The sequence below is a fragment of the Protomyctophum bolini genome (assembly GCF_963924005.1).
Source record: "Protomyctophum bolini genome assembly, chromosome: 9".
NCBI lineage: Eukaryota > Metazoa > Chordata > Actinopteri > Myctophiformes > Myctophidae > Protomyctophum > Protomyctophum bolini.
The window spans coordinates 45,295,722-45,312,378 of record NC_137870.1 but is presented as its reverse complement, the minus strand read 5'-3'; the positions used below and the strand labels follow the sequence as shown (position 1 = coordinate 45,312,378).

The following is a 16,657-nucleotide window of genomic DNA, read 5'->3' as shown; positions in this document are numbered from 1 at the left end:
CAGTGAATCACGGTTCTCAGAGTGCAACCATAGACGGATTGGAGACCACACCTGTGATCACAGTTCAGATGCTGGCGTCTATTGTTCACGTAAATATAATAATATGACTATGAACACATTTAGCATTATGGACAGAAATGTTAGAATCACTAAAGCTTATATGTTTTAAAGCCATTTATAGTATTATGACTGTTCATATTTTTGTGTTATTAGTTGAAGTAGTCATTACTACATGGTCATTTTAATTGAGAGAGTAGGAAGGCTGGGAGGGAGACAGCGTGTTAGGAAGAGGGGGAGGTTATCATTTTATATTCATTAAGTCAGTGAAGGCGCGGTACCTTTCTGTTTTTCTGTCTTCCATAGACAAAACAACAGGGGTATATATATTTATGTCACTTGGAATATTAACCATTTCCCTTTTTATTCTTTGTTTACCAGAACGTGGCCAGGATCCTGTGGCTGGCTGAAACCGAGGGGATTCTTCAACGGAGTCCCAAATTATATTACTAAGATTTTAGATTTCTGTGATCCATATGAATACTTGCTTTTAAATCATGTTTTGTCAACATTTATACAAAATAATGTTCTTATGGTCTTCTTACCTATAACATATTTTCTATACAATATTCAACAATCAAATCCCAATCAATCAATAAAATACTTGAGCATTCATTTGATCCCTTTTTGTGTTCCTAAAATTTGCTGCCAAAAACAACACTGCCTGGTACACTCTGACATGACACAGAAGTCAAACAGCAGGCAGGCTGCTGGGTAATTATCAACCCACATGACTAGAGCACTTTAGCTGCATCCCAAACATACTGTACGGGCTAGAGAAAATAAAATGTATTTATTTTTTAAATAGCCTATAATTTTCCTACAAATAATAATGTGTTTTTTTAAAAGCGAAAACACTTATTTTGAACGAGATGTTTATGTATTTGATATGGACATAACAATTACATTCACTCATCGCACAGTTATACAATTAGTAGATGTGTGTTATGTGCTAGTCTCCACAGGAGACTTTTCTAAAAAAAAAAATACAGTGACACTAGTTTAAAATACACCCTGTCACGGTGCAACCCGTGCCCTATATACAAAGACACTTCAAACTGCTTTCTATAACATGCAAGGACGAATGTTTTAAACTTTAGGAAGGAGCCAAGTGCTATGCAGGGGAGGGGTGTTACTTCTTATGCTTTGAGAATTTGTCATTGAGTTTTCATGCTTATTTATTTATATTTGTTTAATGGTAACACATCTTTAGTATGTTTAGGTTACTTTTATACAATGGATTATTTATGGCAGTATTTATTTACGAGTAAGACGCGCGAACGCGGGAAGCGAACGCACTCAGCTCCATATATGGGCACAAAAGGGGCCAGGTCCACAACAAACAAATCACTGGCCCCTTTTGTGCCCATATATGGAGCCGAGTGGACCTGGCCCCTTTTGTGCCCATATATGGAGCTGAGTGATTGCTGATGCAACACACTCCATATTTGGATAGCGGGACAGACAGACAGACACACAGACAGACACACACACACACACACACACACACACACACAGACATGATCTGCTAGGTCTCATAGTAAGTGCTCACTGCATTCGCAATAAGTATTTATCCCTATTTAAGGGAGGCTGCAGGGACAGGAGAGTTAGTTGGTTGTGGGCTTTAACACGGGTAACAGTCCTGAGGGAGAGCTACCGGGCCGGGAACTACCCATAGATCCGAAGACCCGTTAATCCGAACATGCACTGCTCCCGTGCTTGCGGTTAGGTTTAGGTTTGCTCCCGTGGGTTAGGGTTAGAGATAGGGATAGTAATTTCGGAACAATGAACCTTCTGACTAATGACACAGCACCACAGGGCCTTGTGTGACCCAGGTTTAACCTGTAGAGAGTTCTCATCCTATTTGGTCTTGTATTGTTGGCCAGTATTTAGTTTATGTATGTGAATTGCACTTAGTAAGAGAAATCTATGAAAATCTGGGAACTAAATCGTTACCAAGAAATTTCTTCACCAATGTGTTTCTAAATGTGTCTAATAACATGTACTAAAAGTTTGAAATTCAACTCCTGTGGGAAATTGAGTTATTAGCATAATATGTGACCATACCCATAACATCCCATATGGAAAAAAAAATACTAAATTTGTATATGTTTTACATGAAACTTGTAGTTAATATAAATGACAGTCAAAGCAGATATAAGATCCATAGTATTTTTTTGTAAAGTGAAACTTATATAATTTTGTCATTTATATGAACTATATAAAACATTTAAAGCACATATAAGATCCATAGTATTTTTTTGTAAAGTGAAACTTATATAATTTTGTCATTTATAGGAACTATATAAAACAGTCAAAGCACATATAAGATCCATAGTATTTTTTTGCAAAGTGAAACTTATATAATTTTGTCATTTATAGGAACTATATAAAACAGTCAAAGCACATATAAGAGCCATAGTAAGTTTTTGTAAAGTGAAACTTATATCATTTTGTCATTTATAGGAACTATATATAACAGTCAAAGCACATATAAGAGCCATAGTAAGTTTTTGTAAAGTGAAACCTATATAATTTTGTAACTTATAAGAACTATATGTGACGGTAAATCCACATACAATATTCTTAGTAAATTAGTATAAATTGAAATATATATGAACTTATAAATAATTACTGCAGTAAATCCACATACAAAATCCTTAGTAATTGTGTGTTGTCAAACTTGTAGAGTTGGGCAAACATCAGTGAAACCAAAATCTGATAGGATATTGTATAGAAACCATACAATACAGGCCATGTATGTCACAGAGACATCCAAATTAAACAAAACCTAATCTTACAATGAAATAACATGAGATGACAAAATAATGAGTTGTATTCCCTTTTACATTTTATGACTCCTACATTATTTAAGATCCCCCCACCCAGTGCCCCCCCAGCCAGTGTCCTCCCCAGCCAGTGACCCCCCCAGTGTGACACCCCCCACCCAGTGCCCCCCAGCCAGTGTCCCCCCAGTGTGATGCCCCCCCCAGCCAGTGTCCTCCCCAGCCAGTGTCCCCCCAGTGTGACACAAGCCCCCAGTGCCCCCCCAACCAGTGCCCCCCCCCCCAGCCAGTGCCCCCCCAGCCAGTGTCACCACCAATGTCCCCCCATGTACCTCCCAATGCATTATATTTTATACTGCTATGGTAACTTATAAGAATCTTCTAAAAAAAACAAAAAACATAAAGAGAGCATATCAAACACTTCACATATGTCAGGATGTGTCTGCGTAGCTCAGTCGGTAGAGCTCTCGCCTTAAGACCACAAGTTCGTGGGTTCGATCCTGGGCACTGGCAACTCAGTGTATGAGTAGCACAGCTTGGGTGCGGCAAGTGATGCGGGAAGAATTGGGAGTTGATGGTATAGTAGGTGTGGTGCTCTATCTCAGCAACTATCTCCCAGGGGTCTATAGCGCATATGTTTTTTATACCTATCATACACTTCACATATAAAAACTTATATATAGTCATAGATAAAACATATGTTTTTTTTATAACTATAAGGTATAATGTATTGGCTGATTTTATAACAATGTTATAAAAATCATATAAAAGAAGCATACTTTTCTTGTAAATTAAATGGTTACAAACTATAAAATACATACTATAATGGTATTTTTTTTATATATGGAAAGGATATATCTCATATAATTTAAAACTACAAACATTGTATGGAACATGTAAGGAAAATACAGTTTGCCATGTACTTACCTCATAGATCACATACATGTTGTTTACTTGATTCATACATGATTCACTTTATTGTCTTATATGAGGATTGTATGAAAGGTGCCACTTTCAAGAGTTCACATATAAAATCTAGTATGTACTTTACATGACATACATGTAAATGACATACATAAAAAATGTAAATACTTACTATTGGAGGCAACAGGACAACATATATGTTTCTTCTACTTTTTTTTCCATATGGGATCCTATAAGGCCAAAAAGTCAAATTTTCATCATTCTTTAAGTAGCATGTGACATATGAAACTAGGGGTTTTTCATGATTCTGAATCCATTCCAAGCATTAGTTTTGCACAAAAAACACTCCTTGGGCTAAATTAGGCCATATCCACTTGACCAAATGTGCTGACCTCATCACGTTTGTGATGACGGCTATTGCCGTTTTCATCCCAAGGAGTGTTTTTTGTGCAAAACTAATGCTTGGAATGGATTCAGAATCATGAAAACCCCCTAGTTTCATATGTCACATGCTACTGAAAGAATGATGAAATTTGGACTTTTTTTCTTTATATAGGATGTTATGGGTATATGGTCACATATTATGCTAATAACTCAATTTCCCCCGGGAGTTGAATTTCAAGCTTTTAGTACATGTTATTAGACACCTTTAGAAACACATTGGTGAAGAAATTTCTTGGTAACGATTTAGTTCCCAGATTGGTCAAATACCTGATAAAATGCCCTTACTAACTGAAGAAAACTGTCTGGAGGTTTAAAGGAGGAGTTTGGGAAAAATAAAAGGCCTTAACTAACATTTCTGACTGTTCTTGGAGCCTTGGCCGTTCGGACAACTTCACACACCCAGTCAAATATATTCTAATAATATTTACAGCAAAATTACAATACCATTACATAATCTCCAATACAAAAGTAAACATAATCACTCTAGTAACCAGTCAAGCTATATATGTGAACACCACCCGTCTCTAGTTTTAGAACCGTAGGCAAAGAGTTCCATAGGTTTGCTCCCTTTACTGAGAAGGCAGACTGTCTGAATGAGTTGTTACACCTATAGGAACAATACAGTCACCACTTGTTGAGGCTAGATGAGCTACAGATGCAGTGTTTCTCTCTAAAGGCTCGTTCATACTCCAGTTTTAGGTGATAAGCAACTCACCTTTTAGGTCAGTGGTTTTCAACCCTTTTCATACCAATATCCCATTATTTATTCTGCATTTGAGCCACGGACCACCATTTGAGCCTTGCAGACCCAAAACTAATATGTCCACAATTCCATGCTGTATTGATGTTAGGTATACCATAGGAGAGATATAGCATTCTCTAATTTGGCCAGCAGGGCCTATGCTGTGTATATGGTGTACTACCCTGTGTGTGTATCTCCCACAGATCATGTGGGCGTCGGCCCACTTGAGACTCCTCATTAGGTGCATTAGGAGCACCTGATCAGCGCTCCTGAAACCCTATAAAGAGCCAGCCATTCTCTTTGTCCCACTCCAGATGACAGCGCCTTTCTGTTTGTCGCTCCTCACTGTTTGATTTGCACACTACTATAACACACCTTCACCATATTAACCACACATCCACACTGACACCACTGATCTTACTGACTACCACATCTCATACATTCTGAAGCATTATTCTTTATATTAAGTTATTATTGGTTATCTCTTACAAATAAATTATTGTTATTTTGAACACTGCTACTGCGTCCTCCTCAGTTTGTCATGGCCCAACGGGCCGGGTTAATTGTGTAGACTTCTTGTATATTAACTCAAGTAATGCAGATATTTAAAAATCATTTTAACTCTTGAAAGTGTAAAGTGAAACCAATGGTTACCAACTCTCCACCATTTAGCATGGGAACCACCTGGAACTCCCTCAAGGACCACTGTTTGAGAACCACTGACCGGGCTGGACTGGGACAAAAATTCGGCCCGGTCATTTCCGCGTGAATTTGGCCCAGACCGGCCAGCCCACCACAACCAGCGCGCAGATAGCAGAAACTATACCGCCCACTCCGTCGAGGCACACACAAACAAACAAGCCCTAATACCACCACTTTTACAGAACAACATAAATGATACAAACCAACAGACAACTACACAACCCTTTGTAGAGGGTTTATTTGTCACTGAAATTATCATGATGGCACTGGCAGAATGGCAGCAGGCCCGGACCTTTCCTGGTGGCCTGTCGTCTATTGGCCTGCCTGCCTGGCAGGCCAATATCATCCTAAACGTATCCCCTAAACGGGAACGAGTGGAGGCCATACATACTCGCCGTGATGTCCTTACGCGTCGACCCCCTCCTCCCTGTGCCTGCAAAACCAAGGGGACCGCCCACCCAACTTCTAGACCAACCAGTGAATTCATGGGGTGATGGCCCAGGCCAGGGACGAAGAGTCTGCCAGGGCCCCCATGAGGATTTTCGGGGAATTGCACCCAACCGCACTGAAGACAGTCAAGACACTGTCCAACACCGCCCTCCCCTGGCTAAACCAGGCACGGGCCCCCATGAGGATTATGAAAACTATTCGTCCCTGGCCCAGGCTGAAAGGGGTGATCTGTACGTCGGTCAGTAAAAACAGAGAGATATGCAGTGGTTTGTTCCGTTTGCCTGGTGCTGTGTTGATGTTGTAGGTCAGGGGTGCCCAGAAGCTAGATTGCGATCTACCAGTAGATCACAAAGGCTTTGCAGGTAGACCACATGACATGGGCCAAAATATATATAATTAAAAAAAATACTTGAATTAAGGTGACTGATTGATTAAAAGAGCCTTTCAGCTCAAACACACATAAATACAAAGTCATATACAAAATACAAATAACTACGAATTCCATTTTCCTCTCTCTATTTCCCATTCCAAGTGTGTTATTGTCTTATAGTATGTAACGCCAGTGCTGTTGTTTTCATCAATGGGATAATACTTTTTTGGGTGAGTAGATCTAGTTGAGCTGGTCATTGTGAAAGTAGCTTTAAAGTAAAAAAAAAAGTGTGGGCACCTCCTGTATGTAGGTGCAAGAGAATGTCATTGACGATATGCAGCATACATTTACCTTTGTAAACATGTAAAGTTATGAGCAAAATCTGAGTGTTCCGCTTATCTACAGGCTAGCATGCTTTGTTTTATTTTATGGTATTTTATGTTGTATATTATGTAATCTGCCTTGTAAGGATCTGGAGTGTAGTATTAGTCAGTTTGGTATTCACTTGATCATTGTTTGCAAACCGTCTTCATATATATAGGCTATATATATTAATAACATTTCAATCATTTTTGTTTGTTTTCATTATTTACTTTATTTTAGATTATTGTGGGACGACCAATTCTGTAGATGATTTAGATCTATAAAGTTTGCAAGAAAAAAGTACCTCATTTTATTTAAGCACTTTTCACCACTGCTGCTTGTTTGTCAAAAAAATGTTTGAAAGCTGATTGAAACCTTTTTCCACCACAATCCCACACAATCTTGTCCTAATGAAATAAAATAAAAGGTTTGTCCTGATATCAGTGCCACAATGACACGTCATTGATAAGATAAGCCAGTATTGATCCTCACAGGCAAATTCAGGGGAAAGTCAACAACAATCTGCAGGGCTGCCTAAATGTCAACCCACTTGATATAAGAGAGAGAGAGAGAGCTTGAGTTGTACGGATCTCAGAAAGTGATCAAATCATCTTGCAATACAAATTGCAAGATGAATCCTTCATTCTATCTCATCGCGCTGCTGTCTTGTGGACTAACTTTGGTGCAATCCGTACCGCCTGATGAAGAAGACCAAACAGAGTTAACCAAACAACAAATACTGGACAGGAACGCGGTGTGGAAGCTGTCGGTCGACGAAGTGCTGGACATATTTTTCCAACAGATTGAAAGAACGCAAGCTCTGGAAAAACTGGTGGAGAAGTTGACGACGCGAGGTGAGGTGTTGTTTGAAACAAAGATGTTCTTTGTTGCTGTCAGGCTGAAACCTCGCATGTCCATATACCCGTTTTATTATTACTTAATTGAGTCAGAAACATGTACAATTCCATTTGTTTTCACATGTTTATGTCACTTTGACCCATATCTTTTTTGTGCATAATTAACGCCCTACTTGATCAAACTATGGCGTCTCACACAAAAGCATAAAGATTTGCTGTTCCGTGACAGCGTTCCGAGCTTGTCGATGTGCTACTTTTGCTATTTAAAAATAAAAATAGAATCCTGAAGAGTAACAGTTTTGGACATATGAGGTTTAGAGATGGAGCTCGTTAATTTGTATTGATAACGAGCACCTTAGCGATCAGGCTTATCGAGCCGGGTTCTTATCGAGCCCACTATGGAGCATTTTTATTATTTTGTGGAAAGACGGGAGACAATAAATTCTGAACAGAACCAGTATCTTTTACTAGGGCCTTCAAATACAGTACTTTTTTAACAGACCGATCTAATATTTACCAATATATAATATTAAAGAAACTATCAACTGGTTAATATGTGTACCGGCCAACTTGTCATGTTTGTGCCAGCATGGATGATTAGATTTATGTTGTATTTTTACTTGATCGCCTCTTGTCTTGATTGCAAATGAAAATTGGTCAAAGCAACCTGACATGAACGTTTTCTTTCTCAACAGTTGCATTCAGTGTAACCGACCCGACGCCTACCGGAGCCGGTGACGTTGATGTCGCGCTCAAGTATGGAACGGTTCTCACCAACATTGGCGATGACTACGATACAGCTACAGGTCATTTCATTGCCAATCAATCTGTCAATTATGTTTCATCATGAAGTCATTTTATATGTTTTTTTCCCAGCTATTAAAACATAAAGAGAACAACGACGAAGGGGTGTAAGGATTTTAACGGTGATACGATACATATCACGGTACACGGTGGACGATACGATATACATGGACGGTATTGATACATTCTGGCAATACGATACGATGATTCATTCAATGATTTAAAATCCATGCAGTAGCAATTTAGCATAAACATCTGTTTGAAACATGGATAGAGCAGGTTTTGACCTTGATGACATGAACACAGAGAATGCACACATTTATCGATAGACCAAGTGTTGCGATATGGAACGGAAAAGTAATTGGACCCCTCTTTTAATTTCTTCTTAAAATTGCTAAATATAAGTCAGTCTGCATATGTTGTCACATAGCGACATAGGCCTATCTGCCATATAGATATGTCTGCATATATATGTTGTAAAATAGGCCTATCTGCCATTTGACATGGGACAGATAACGCGATTCCCAAACATTTAGCAGATCTGGTAATAAACGTTGTAGTTTGAATGGCATGTGTTTTCTTTGCTAACAATTCAATTCAAAGGATCATTATTGGCATGAGAAAACATACGTTTACATTGCCAAAGCAAGTGTCATCAATTCATACTGCAGTTTTAAGGTGATAAGGTGACCACCAAAACCGGTGGTTAGTAAAAACAGAGAGATGTGTTTGGGTGAGGGGTGAGTCACTTACCACCGCCACCGCGGCTCAGTAACTGAGTTCTCAAGGCTCATACATAGTGTGGATTTACGGTGGTGGGGTGACCACCGAACTACAACATGACGTCACTGAGGTGACCACCGAACTACAACATGACGTCACGAGTTACGGTGAAGAGCAAACCACCGCCACCGCTCCAGCCCTTCTCTCTGTTTTTACTCACCACCGCTCAACGTTATTTCAGCTCCGGTGGTCAGCTCACCACCGGAGCGGTGGTCACCTCACCACCGAAAATCCAGACTATGAATAGGCCTTCAGTTGTAGCTTTAAAGATGGAGTGCCATGATTTTTTTCCACCCTAAAACTTGATCATCAGGTATTATTATAATATAAGGAGGAAGAACTTTTTCCAAAAAGTGTACAGTATTTGTTAAAATCATGTTTTTATGTGGGCACGCCCACCAGTTCATTAAGTATGCCTGGTTTACCTGGTGGGTGGTGATGGGTGGTGATCCACCTGAACTGAAGCCGCACGCACAGCTGTAGTTGTATGATAAAGGGGGAGGGGTTAGGGGATGGGCTGATAGTGTGATGTAACTTTATCACTGTTTATTTCATTGGCCCGTTTGACTGTCAAGGGTTCAGCCTCCAGGAAGAAACCCTAAATACAAAGTTAATACACCATTGCACATAAAAGCGACTCCAGGGTGTCTAATGAAGTACTGTCACCTCATAGACACATACAAAACTGGAAAAATACAAACATTGTGGCACTCCATCTTTAAGTGGTGACATATCACCTAAAACAGAGTATGATTAGGCCTTAACAATGTGTTCGATCATCATCAACAGGCATCTTCACGGTGGACACACCAGGCTTGTACTACTTCACGTTCTTCTTTCACACGACGAACAAGAAGTTCGGCACCGCCGCTGGCCTCGAGCTTCACGTCAACGACGTTCAGAAGGTCAAGAGCATCGAGCAGATCGCCGGGGCCGACTACGGCGACAGCGCCGGTAACGCGGTGATCCTGGACCTGGCCAAGGGTGACCTGGTGAAAGTGGTCCTGAAAGAAGACATGTGCATTAAGGACGAGGATTCACTGAACACCTTCACCGGCTTCTTACTACAGCCTTCCTTCACTACCAATCCACCTGGTTAGAGATATATTCTTTATTGTCAGTGTTGGGCACGCTATATTTATTTATTATTATCATTAAATTTGCCTCTCGGGCGCCTCCCTAGGGAGGTCCTCAACGCACGTCCCACTGGGAGGAGACCCCGGGGCAGACCAAGGCGCAGTTGGAGGAAATACTCACTGGCCTTGGAACGTCTCGGAATAAGCCCTATTCACGATGACGTTCCACAACTTCCGGTTCACGTCCGGGTTTGGCTTTGAAGGGGAGCGGCATATTTCGCCCATAGGGATACATGCAATTTTACAGACTTTAAGAGGACAATATCGTTTCATTCCAAAAGGTAAAGTTAACATTAATACTGTTTTCAGTTTTACCATCTTTTTGTCTTGATAATGGTATCCGTCTTTTATACTTTACCATTTTTGAATTGCCTTAAATGTCTTGTTTGGATGTGCGTGTAACTTGTAAGTATCAATGCTAATGCTACTGCGGCTGCTGTTTGCCTTTGTTTATCTGATTTCTTTTTTTAAATAAACGGCAGGGAGTCCGTTTTGTTTTATAACTAGATCCTTTAACGGTTGAATTTAATTGTAACCCCACATGATGCAAACTAATCATTGGTGTTTATTTAGCCCTCAGGACTTTTTGTGTTATCATTTTATGTGACTGCACCTCGATCGTGCTGTTTACATTTCTGCTTAATACAGTATTAAATAAATCTATCATCCATTCAGTCAGTGTGTATCCAACTCTGTATGTACATACTATAACCAAAATTAGCCTTACATTTTTAACAGAGGTTAGGGCACATAATCTGTTTCATATAGATAGACAAGTAGGCTATGATGTTTTTCATTTTAGGTCTGCAAGCTTACGTATTCTTTATTAGCGATTTATTATTTTTTAGTGAAAATACAATTGTATTTATTTTATATATCAATTATTTGATAGACATCAATCCTCAGTGGATATCCATCATTATACTAAGTTACTGACTTGATCAAAGCTCTTAATTTAAACCATTTCCATGTATATCATTATTAATTTCAGGGTATGGAATTCACAAAATCCCTTGCCCACCTGCCGCAAATGCGGTTCAATGATGTTGAAAGGCTTGCTGCTCAGTTTTCAGACACACCATCTTCCAAACGGGAAAAGGGGTACAAGTTCTTCATTGAACAGTATCTGTTTGATTATGAAGGTAAAGTGCTTTTGTCTTTGTTAGTAAAACAGGACCCCACTTTGAGAAGTACATAATTTCATTCTGTATCATGAAATATAATAATTAATTAATATGCATTGTTAATCTTGCACACTTCGCATAGTCCAATTAATCTAGAGAGAACGGGTGTTCCATTGGTCAGTCTTCCATTCAAACTGTCTTAGAAAAATAATAGATTATGTCATAAAATTATCAATAATGTGATAAAATCACATTGGGGCAAAAAAATGTGAATTATGCTTGCAATACACTTATACTGAAATGATTTGTATTTGTTTGTGCTACAGTGTGTTAAAAGGTTACATCGTCCAGCACCTCCCTGACAGTACGGTCATGGTGGAATCTATAGTCCTCAAAGTGTCATCTTCAGCTGAAGACACCAACACAAAGGTTCTCCTGGAGTTATCAGGTAATTCTAAGCACATTTGGCTGAAATAGTTTTTTCTGATATCTGGCGTGATCATTTAAATCTAAGCTATTAAGGGTTGGTTTTTCCACACTGTTAAATCACTCTGGATTTTACTTTGTAATACTGAATTTTTAACCACTTGGTGTCAAATTTGTAATTACCTTTTTTTCTTTTCTTTTGGTATTCAGACAGCCAGCAATGAGTAATTACATTTTTTTTTAAATACTGAAAAAATATTGCTTATAGCAGCTTTAAACCCTATATATTTTGTGGACTGCGGTCCCCCAGGGGTCTGTACTTGGTGCTCTCCTTTTTGTCCCTGTACACCAAATGTCTTCGCTGACAATAGCTGATCTGAAAGTTCACATCAGCTAATCTGAGCTTGTAGATCACCTATTTCAGCCAAATATTTGCCTACATGCCTAAAATAAGGATTAATGATGCTTGTGGGGGTCATGTGGTTAAAAACCTAAGGGCTGAAAGCAGAGAGACTTTATTTTAATTATTTTCTAGTAAGTGACATTGGTGGGCTCTGTGTGCTTGTGCCATCTTCCCAGAGTGCTGAATAAGCAGTAATGCATATTACAGTATGCATGGTACAGTATCTGACACCAAAACGTGTTGCAATGTTTCCTCGTGATTTCAGGTTAAGAGTACTAATCACTACTTACACTTACAGTATCTATAACCACAGTGTTATATATAATACCAAAGTGTTATTGTTTACAATTTTGTGGCAACAAAATTGGAAGCACACCGTTGTCTATAGAATGTAATTGTAGCTGATATTTTCCATTCACTGAAACAAAGGACACTAATTCGAAACACTAAAGTAGAATAGCTGTTACGGTTTCACCATTCGATAGGGTGTGTGTTCTGACTTTTTAATCACATAGTGTATTTTTACATTTGTTATAACCTCAAGTTATTAACGCATGAATCATCATACTGATGATTTGTTCTAAACCGGAAAAAAGTTTAAAAGGCGAATCAAATAAATTCTCCTACAGTGCTTATTATTAACTTCCTGTTCTGCTGTACTTTGTCAGGATGAAGACCTGGGGAGCTTCCTTTCTACTCTCCTGAAAAAAGGGATTCCTTCTGGATTGTGCTGAAATATCACAAACCAAAGATCGATGATCAAACATCAAACTGCATCGTCAGTGATGAAGGTCATCCAGTGTAGGCACATTAACTGAGCCAAGATGGACTGTATAGTAGATCTACAAGCTTGTGTTCTGAACTTGTACATCAGTGATTGTCACCAAGAGATTTGGTGTTTGGAGGGGGGAAAAAAGCAGACGAAGACGAGTACAGCACCAACTCGGGTCAAGTTTCTTAAGTGGAGAGTCTTCAAGGGGCTAAATGTTCCCTGACATTATGTACATTTTATTCACTGTTGTTAATTTAGATGTACCTGCCAAGGGCCTAGAAATAAAACATGTAAAAAAATTTTTTACTTTGGATATTGTACAAATGCCAAATTCACTAAACCTATATTAAAAAAAGACAGTTTAGAAATACTTCCATTTTTGTGTGTGTTATCTTTATACATGCTAGATGATACGTATGAGTATATTACATTTGATTATACAGGAACAGACATCAAAGCTATCAAATAGGACAAAACAATTACAGCTGAAATCAATAATATATCAGTATTCTGATATTAACCTGTGGGCCACATGAAGTGTAGGTGGGGGCGTCGTGTGTGGCCGCCAGTTGCCCATGTATGCTGTAGACTATACTGTATACTTATTGATGAATTAACAAATTGTGGTAACAATTTAATTCCACTGGCATGGTGTATACTGTAGTGTAGGCCTACATTCTTTCCCCTCTGTACCTGTTGAAGTTCTCTTAATAGATGTATGCACTAGAAAGCAATTGATGTTTGTATTTTATGGCTAGTTTTGTTTTGATCTGCTACTTTTAATGCTTTTAGAATACGGATAGGAGATTTCTGACCCAGGCAACAATACTGTCACTGAATATGCTAAGGCCCTGCCCAGACTGGCATCCCAAATCTGATTTGTGGGCTATCCAGATTAGAGTCGCATTGTTTTTATGCAGTCTGAACAGCAAAAACAGATTTTAATCACATTCCTCAGCCACTCCATTTCAATCCACTAAGTAGTAATTAACCAATCATTAAGCCATATTTCAAATATAGTGGAAATAAGATCTACAGTACAAGCTCACAATGTGTTGCGATGCATTTGTGAGCTTGTAGATCAGAAATATTTTAAGTCAAAATTGTAAAACAGCAATGTATTGATAATAAACTAAAAATTTACTTTGTAATTTGTGCTGTTAAATTCTTACTGTTTAAACATTTGCTCCAGTACTCAAGTAGGCCTACACATTTGTTTGACAAACAACTTTCACTTGTAGTAGTCAAATTTAACCAGGAGTAATATTTTGACTGTACTGCCGTTGAGAACTTTGTCCAACGCTGGTTATACTGCCAAGAAACATTGTGAAATAATCTACCAAACACAAATGTCATTTTTTTTTAGATTAATACACACTATTTATTTGACTAGAAACAGAATTGTACTAGAAACATGTGATTGACTCAAAGTAAGAAAAATAATACACACTTTATTTACACTATACAATAATAATAAAATGAATATAGGCTATTATAAAGACACTATTTACAATGATAATTGATCGAGTGGGAATTTTGGGAAAACAGCACTTCCAGATGCTCCATGTCCAGCTCCAACCCAGGTCTGCTGACTGCACAGCTCTCACCTCCTAGTTCTGGAAGGAAGGGAAAACATGTCAGCTAAAAACAAAGGACTCCACAATTGTACTTTGAAGTGCAATACTTATCGACCTACTGTAATCTTTCTATTAATTTACCAATCTGTGTGTGTGTGTGTGTGTGTGTGTGTGTGTGAATGAGTGCGTGCGTGCGCGCACAGGCTCTAAGCCAGGGGTCTTCTAGGCAATGATACAGAAAGTAGGCAAAAGCCATACAATGGAAGAATGAGACATGGTACATGTCCTTTAATGCCAGGAACACAGGAAGACGATGGCTGCTCTAACAGAATGACACAATGTAACTTAAGTACTATTACTTGCCCTGCTCTGGAACGCTCTGGGGGCGTTGTTCCTCTGGAGTGCTCTGGGGGCGTCCATGGGCGCTTCAATCAGGATGGCAAAATGTGGTTTCCTCATGGGCTCTGGAACCTTATGTGGGAGAAAATGGAATAGTTTGTAACTTGAACTTGGAACAAATTTTCAGAAACTGAACTGCTAGAAAATCCTTGTTCTGTTCTACAGGTGCATTTTTTTATGTCTTTGCTTACAGTTTTGTTGAAAGTGAAGTATGGCCAGCAAGGTGCTAAACAAGGTCTCCGGACTGACTAAGTTTCTAGCTCGAACAGCAAGATACATGGATAGGGAGACAAAATTAGTGGTGGCCAACTCCCTTATCCAGTGCCACTTTAAAGTGGCACTGGACCACAGTAAAGTGGGCAAAGGCTCATTCATTTATATAGGAGCCACACAGTGGAATAGCCTGTGTTAAATCCAGTGTTAAACTGACCTCCAATTTGAGGACATAAAACTAAGACAAAAAAAATGGCTACTGGAAAAGGTTCCCCTATAAGGGGTCATCTTAGAGACTTAGAGGGATGGATAGGGATGTATTTGTGATGTATTTTAAAGTATTGTTCAGTGTGAGAGGACCCCAGTGGAAATAAGTCTTTGGACTTTACTGTGTAATCCTTGAATCGCTGATTATAATGTTGTATTATGATTGCTTTTCTAAATAAATCAAATCAAATCAAATCAAAGGCCAAATGTTTAACAAAAATGAGCATGAACGAGAGGCTGTGTCAGCGTAACTAAAACTAACATTGTTCAGCCCCCTAGGCTATGCATCACAAGAAAGGTGTCAGGACAAAATCACTTAAACAAATGACTAAAATGATTGATATATATGGAAACAGATTATATTAAAAGCTTTGGACAAGAGTCAAATGTATGGTGGAGGTATAGTGATCATTATACATTCATATAAAAAGGTAAAGCTTAACATAAACCAGGCTAAATATACAAGAGGAAAATCGCTAGCATTATTAGCATTCGTTAGCTTCCATTTCCAACTAACGTAGACATTTTCATAACAGTAAAATGCAAAAGACCGATAACATTAGCAAGACAGGATCATCGCAAAGCCATAAATACCATTACCTTATAATGTACCGGTCGAAATTAAATATTGTAGCCGTAGATCAGAAGAGGTCCATAGAAACTCAATGGAGAATTAAATATTATCCCCTACAAAGTCTAAACCGGAAGAGTAACTGACGTCACGTGAATAGGGTCTATCCCCCAGGAGGAAGTCACTATAATGTTGCTCTGGAGAGGGGAAGTCTGGAGCATTGGTGGAGCTGTTGCCCCCCCGCGACCCGACTACGGATAAGTGGTTGAAGATGGATGGAAGGATGGATTATCATTTAACCCATTTTGGGAGGGAACCCCTGTTGGTGTTAGCATTATGTTATGCTTTAGCTATTGAAAAATAGCAGATCTAGAAGCTCATAGCGCGCGCTACGAGCTTGTAGGTCTGCTATTTTTGAAAAATCGAAGAACGACTGACATAGAAACATAGCTTTTTCAGAAAACTGTCAGGATGTAGAAGACATTTA

General features: G+C 38.9%; 1 long non-coding RNA gene across 1 annotated transcript; it reads right to left on the bottom strand.

Annotated features, from left to right (window-relative positions):
* Positions 1-14,537: 14,537 nt before the first annotated feature.
* On the bottom strand, positions 14,538-16,297 carry LOC308321918. The gene is made up of 3 exons (XR_013964667.1): positions 16,200-16,297; positions 15,084-15,191; positions 14,538-14,759 (listed from the first exon to the last, which is right to left on the bottom strand). It is a non-coding gene; the product is annotated as an uncharacterized lncRNA (long non-coding RNA).
* Positions 16,298-16,657: the final 360 nt, after the last annotated feature.